A 7,297-nucleotide genomic window follows, 5' to 3' on the forward strand; every position below is an offset into this window, starting at 1 on the left:
AGTATGCGTCCTTCAGGTCGATGGTTGTGAACCAATCGCCTGGCTGCACCAGTCCCAGTAACTGTTTTATAGTTAACATCTGGAATTTTCTGCGTGCAATGTGGAGATTCAGGCTGCGAAGATCCAGAATGGGCCTGAATTCGCCTGTCTTCTTGGGAACCAGGAAGTACTGGGAATGGTGCCCCTCCTCTCTGTCTTGGGTGCACACATCAGACACTGCCTGTTTTTGCACCAGGGCCTGCACCTTTGCTGAGAGGAAACCTCAGAGAGGCCATCTCCCTTCGGGATGATGGCTTTGCCTCTCTTATGCCTATGAATGTCGGAGGGATGCTGCAACACTGGAGTGAATAACCCAGTCTCAGCGTCCTGTCCATCCACTCCGTTAACACACAGCTGCGCTTCCATTCCCCATAACGGAGCGTCCACACTACAGCTCCAAAAATAGCTTGGAGCTGGGCGTGTCTGGAGCTTGGGGATTTTATTCAAGCAACACGGCCAACAACCAATCACATGAATCTCCCGCCCCCGACATACAAAGCAAAAACCCCCGGGGATTTTATGCGAGCAATATATATATAAACTCCCCAAACAGGCGAAAACCTACCAGTTTCACCCACTGTCTCTGCCACCTCCCTCCATGCTGGTTCCTCCGGTTTGTATCCCGGGAGGTGAAGAGGGTCTGGTCATACAAAACCGGGTGATTCGCTACGGCGATAGTTAGTTTCTCCTCCGACTTTTTTTGAAAATATAGAAATGAACGGCGGGATATCTCTCCCAGCTTAGACGCGGTGTGATTGGCTAGCGCTTCAGCTGTCAGATTTTGGGAAACGGGATTTGATTGGCTGGCGCTGGCTACTCCAGCGTCCAGGCGACCAGAAGTTGAACAATGTTCAACTTCTGGTCGCCTGGGTCGCCTGAGACGCCTCGCTCGGCTACCCACAATTCAGTTCGGCGAAAAAGCGCGGCTACGTGACGTCACCCCATTGAAAGTGAATGGGCAGCTTGGAGCTGCTTGGAGCTTTCGACGCTCTCGACGCTGTAGTGTAGACGGGCCGTAACACTGTGTTGGGGATGTGCAATCAGCTATGGGGCCCCAGCGATAAAGCTGTGGTACTCTCTGGTGACCCGTCCTGCCGCAAAACTCCCTGTGAAGGGAAGCTCTGCCCATGGGGGGTCGACACAGAAAGGGCCGACTCTCTAATGAGGTCCTTGAACGCACCGCAGCGTGCTCTCGTGGGAGCATGCGCTCCGCCATGATGCATTCACCCAAACAGTGAAATGCATCAAGCAGAGTTTTTACACTCTGCGTTATGTGTTTCGTAACCCTGCTACGCCGGCCATATTGTCCCTGTACCCGCATAGCGCGGTTTATCACTCTCACCCGCTCCTCCGCATTTTCTTCCTCTTCCTCGTCGCTCACTCCCTCTTTTTCTCTTCTCTTTTCGCTCCTATTTCAACCCAGTCTCACGGCATTTCGTGTTCAACAACACGATTTTTAATCTATTGATTCGTGTTCACCATCACGATTTTCCCCTTTTTTTCGTGTTGCACAGGACGATTTTAAAAGCAATGTATTTCTACTGGTAACGTGTTTCGTGCCTGCAGGCTGCAGCACGTCTTTTTCTCCGGTCGGGTCGTGGAAGACCGGAAGCTGTGTGGTTCATAAAAACATGTTCTTACTCAATATAAAGCCACAATTATTGCTTTTATTTTAAATCGTATAATTTCGGACTTTTGTTGCCGTCTGTGAGGAAAATAAATGGGACTCAGAGCCTCAGGATACTGAAATCTGTATTTTTAAATATTTTTTTCCTTCTAATTTGTTATTCTTTTCAAAATAACACACTGTTATTTACTCACCAATAACACACAATTATCCTTGCTTTTATTTATTGGTTTAATTCCATAATCTCGGGCTTTTTTGGTGTCCGTCAGGAACTGAATTTCAAAATAAATATAACCGGAAACAGACGTAGGCCTGTAAGGGACATTTCGAGCATCATTGCGATTGTCAACATTTCTGAGTTTAGGATGGCCGAAGATACTACACTACCCATAATCCCCAGCTATCGTTTAGGACTACAGTTCCCGTAAGGTTACGCAGAGCGTCAAACAGTTGTGTGAAATGGAACGAAACCACGCCAGACTATCCAAAACTGGAATCGAACGCCCCTCCAGAACTACACATGCTAGGCTTGTTTGAGACGTGTTGCGGCTCGCCTCGAAAGTAGAGGGGAGTAGCCGATCGCAGCCGGGGGAGGTCTCAAAAAGCTCGCCTGAAGTCGGACAGCTCGGAGTCGGCTTCTTCATCTTTTTCTTCTTCTCTCGGTTTTTTGGCGGATTGCAAACAGCTTGAAGGTGCATACCGCCACCTCCGGAGTCGGCTTGACTCGGTTTGCATTTATAAAGAATGCACACATGTGTTTAATCGTTAATGTCAGATATGTACTAAGTAAATACATTTGTTCCTGCTCAAGATTAGATTCAACTTTATTGTTATTGCACATATTACAGGTACTGAGACAACGAAATGCAGTTTAGCTTCTAACCAGGTGCAACAAGCAGTGAAGTGGAAAGTAATGTACACAATCTACAGAATAACATATAGAATTAATTGAATGATGAATAAACAGTGGGGTATGAATACACTAGATATCAGCCTGTGAGCAGTATGAACAGTGTGTATGAATATGCTAAGATATATAAAGTATGAAAACGGTAAGCAGTATAGTATAAAATATATAGATATTAATTTCATGATAATAAACATTGTGGAACAATGATGAAAAATGGGAATGGATGTGGCGACGTAAACCTGACACAAAACAACAACAAACTTTTGCCAGCCAATTGGAGAGTTTCATCAGCAGCACGTGGTAAAAACCACCAATGAGCGCTCAGCTCGAGATACCAGCGAGCCGTTTCCCATCAAGCATTTCGCTTCCGTAGCTCGTGGAGAGCAACTGCGCCAACTCGCCTCGCCTCGCTCTCAAGGCTGCGGGCGTCTTTGTCCCGCGAGATTTCAAAGTCTCATGTGGGCGAGCCTCCAGAGCAAGTCGGACAAAATGACTAACCATCATGCAACGCACTAGCAAGACGTTGATCGCAACTGGTGTTATCAAATGTAAAACATATAATTAATAAATGGGTGAAAATCACTTGTGTCCATAATGCGCAGCATTATATTAATGCCGTATACCCACATGACAGCTCATTGCTACTTTTTAATTCTACTCCACTACAATTCAGAGGTTAACCTGGCATCTTTACTCCACTGCATTTATTTGAGTTACTTTGCAGATTCTGATTAATTATGTGAAATATAAACAACCCTTAAATCAGACTTTAGTTACACCTGAGTAAAATTCAGGGAAGGTGATTGTCAAGTGCCAACAACCAGGAGAGATATTTGATAGTTGGTGCTTGAGAAGACTAAACATGTATCTGCAATTGACATGAATGGAAACAAGTAATAAAGTATATTCATTACTCGTTATTCTCTACTAATAGTTCATTAAAGACTGTATATTATGGCTATTTTGCACATCCCTTTCAAGATTTTCAAAGGTTTATTGACATATCATACACAACTACGGTGTAGTTATGCAATGAATGAAAAACTTGGGTCACAGGTTCCTCAACAGTGCATTACAAGACATCTATCAATATGTGTGTACCTCCACCATTAAACTGTCATATTCTGCACATTTCTTATTCTATCTACATACATAAGAGTATAATTAATGTGTATAATATCAGTTAAAATAAGTACTTCAACATAGTTAACATTGCAGGAAAGCAATATATTAGATGTTAATTACTTTGTCAGGCTTAATATTTAATATTTAAATAAAGGTTAATCCGTTTTTCTGTTTTGCACCTCCTCCTATTAATATCTGTGTACATCCTGCACTAAACTGTTTTATTGTAGAGATCACTTATAGTATCTTCTTGATTTTTTATATTCTATATTTATACTTTCACCCTATGAAAGTATGTACTCTTAATATTTTTTCAAATATAACACATAAAAACAATAATTCAATAACGTGCTTTAGCCACTAGGAGGTGCACACAAGGTGCACACAGCCATAATAACTTTGTATTATTAGTGTGTATGTACAACATCTGAAGATGTATAGTTTTATGCATGCTTTCACATCATTTTACAGCATATTGCTATACTATTTCAGACTCAGTATTTACATTATTACATTCAAAGAAAATCAGTAATATCTTTGAAAACTACAGCCCTTTTCTATCAGCTGTGCACCGTTAAGGTGTAAATATAACCTATCTATGAATTAGATCAAATGTAAAAGTCAGCCGAATTAGTGTTGATACTGCAAGGAGACGTATTGTGTGAAGAGAAATTGAAGATGTTGTTTAATTGTTGATATATTTATGATCCACGTCAAGTATTCAGTTTCGGCGCCATTTCTTCCAGTTTTTCCAAAGGTCTTCTCATCAGGGCTCTCTAAATAAAGAAAGTTCTACGGCAGATCTGTAATATGTAATGCAGCCGAACCATGTATTACAATGCCGTTATGTGATGACTTTCAAAGAGAAAAGCAAGAGCACTCAGAATTAAGTATTATTTTATACTTTTAAAATGTTTTCCGGATTTCATATAATATAAACACCAAATCCCAGCATGCATTGCGGCTAACACATCCAATCAACGAGCTTAAAACCATAGCTGAGGATCTTGGGTAATCGCTCGAAATGCCTACGTCTGTTTCCGGTTATATTTATTTTTGAAATTCAGTTCCTGACGGACGCCAAAAAAGCACGAGATTATGGAATTAAACCAATAAATAAAAGCAAGGATAATTGTGTGTTATTGGTGAGTAAATAACAGTGTGTTATTTTGAAAAGAATAACAAATTAGAAGGAAAAAAAGATTTAAAAAATACAGATTTCAGTATCCTGAGGCTCTGAGCCCCATTTATTTTCCTCACAGACGACAACAAAAGTCCGAAATTATACGATTTAAAATAAAAGCAATAACTGTGGCTTGATATTGAGTAAGAACATGTTTTTATGAATCACACAGCTTCCGGTCTTCCACGACCCGACCGGAGAAAAAGACGTGCTGCAGCCTGCAGGCACGAAACACGTTACCAGTAGAAATACATTTTTCAGCTTTTAAAATCGTCCTGTGCAACACGAAAAAAAGGGGCAAATCGTGATGGTGAACACGAATCAATAGATTAAAAATCGTGTTGGTGAACACGAAATGCCGTGAGACTGGGTTGCCTATTTCCATCTTCACTTCACTTCACATCTTCTGCTGTTTCCCCCGGTCACTCTGTCGTTTAGACCATTCTTTTCCCCAGAATCTCCATTCTCCTCCGCTCCCTCAACTCCACCTCCGCCATTTTCGCGGCCGTCACTCCCGTCTTCACTCCAGCCTGCCCTCTTTCCAGAGATGCAGCCCCGACATCCTCTCCAGCCTCTGTGTCCTTCGCTGCTTTCTCTCCTTCGCCCTCACGTCTTTCCGTCTTGTTATTAGACTTCTCCGCCGCCATTTTCCCCGTCTCCCGCTCCACTTCCGCATTCTTTGTCACAGCTTCCTGCATTCCTGAATGCACGTCAATTCCTAAATGTAATATAAAATTCTGCTGTTAACCCATCTAACCCCGGACTCTTATTTCTACCCAACCCTACTATTGCTAGATCTATTTCTCCTGTGCCAATCTCTCCCTCACACATCTCTCTTACACTCTCACTTAAAGTCTTGTCCATTGTGTCTATCGCCGTCTCTACACTCTCTCCATCGGTCTCTTCTGCCCTAAACAACTCCCCGTAAAACTCCTCTACTATCCCTACTAAATCTCTTATTTTCCTACCATCCTTTCCCTCAACCTGTTTTAAATAATTCCTTTCCTGCTTACTTTTTTCCAGCCCTAGAAAAAAAGCTAGTGGACCTTTCCCCCTCCAGTGCATATTTGGCCCTGCTCCTTACCGTCGCCCCCCTGCATTTGTCCTTCTCTATACCCTCCAGCTCATCTTTGATCCTCGTATATTCTCCTAAATCCCTCCCCGTCTCTCTATCTATTTTCTCCGCCTCTTTAACGAACTCTCTCTTCACCCTTTCCTCCCTTCTTCTGACAAGTATGTTTTTTTCCTTACTGTGTTTTATGCTTATTTGTTTAATCTCATCTTTGAGTTCCTCCCACCCAGTTAATATATTACTGCTCCTTGCACCTCCCTCCCTTATACACTCTCTCACCCTCTCCTTGTACACCTCATCATTCAGCAGTTTGGCATTCAGGCACCACACACCTCCACACCTCCCATTCATTCTCAGCCCCATCCTGAGACTAAGAACCATATGATCGCTCAGCGCAGTGGCCCTGTATTCGATGCTCCCAATCTTTCCAGCCACAGCTTCTGAGCACAGAGCGAAGTCAATCCTACTCTGTGTGAGCTTGCCCTCCTCCACTTGTCTCCTAGAGAATTCCCTCGCACCCACATTCCTTTCTCTCCACACATCAATCAACCCGTTCGCTTCCATTATGCTTTGGAGCGCTCCTCTAGAGGAGTCATTCCCAAAGCGAGCACTCACTGTCGCATCCAACCTCCCACACCATACATTGAAATCCCCAACAATCATGCAGTTCCCCCCACATTTGCCCCCCAACCCCTCAAAGAAAATCCTTCTCTCCTTTTGCCTATTAGGTGCATACACATTTATCAACTTAAACTTTTCCCCCATGTATTCATACTGTACTCCAATCATTCTCCCTTCACCATCATCCTCAACCTTCCTTGCATTCCTTACCTCCCCTGAGTTGATAAGTATCGCCACCCCCCTAGCATGTACACTCCCATTATTTGCAAACACTTCACCCATCCACTCCTTTTTTACCTCCTCCACACACTCCCCATCCCAATTTGTTTCCTGCAGACATATTATAATGGCCCCACATAGACTTAGCACCCGTTCTCTTCTGATCCTACTTTTGAGGCCATTGCCGTTGAAGGAGGAGATGGTTGCCATCAAAAAGGATGTTGTTATAATAAGCGTCCTTAACATCATTACCTTAAACTGATTCCTTTCCCGAGCTCCCCCTCTGTTGAGCTCGCTCTCCTTTTCTCCATCTCCCTCTCCTTGTCCTCTTTGCGTCTAGCACTCCACCCGGCGTTCTCCGCTGAGGTCTTCTTCTCATCCCCACGCCCGTTTCTCCCCGTGCCGCGGCCCCTCTGCTCATCCTTAGGGTTCCCGAAGATCATGGCTCCCGCAGGGTCCTCCTCCAGCACTGCCTCCTCCATCTCTGATGCCTCCGAGATG

The sequence above is a fragment of the Pseudochaenichthys georgianus genome, chromosome 17 (genome assembly GCF_902827115.2).
Source record: "Pseudochaenichthys georgianus chromosome 17, fPseGeo1.2, whole genome shotgun sequence".
NCBI classification, from domain to species: Eukaryota; Metazoa; Chordata; class Actinopteri; order Perciformes; family Channichthyidae; genus Pseudochaenichthys; species Pseudochaenichthys georgianus.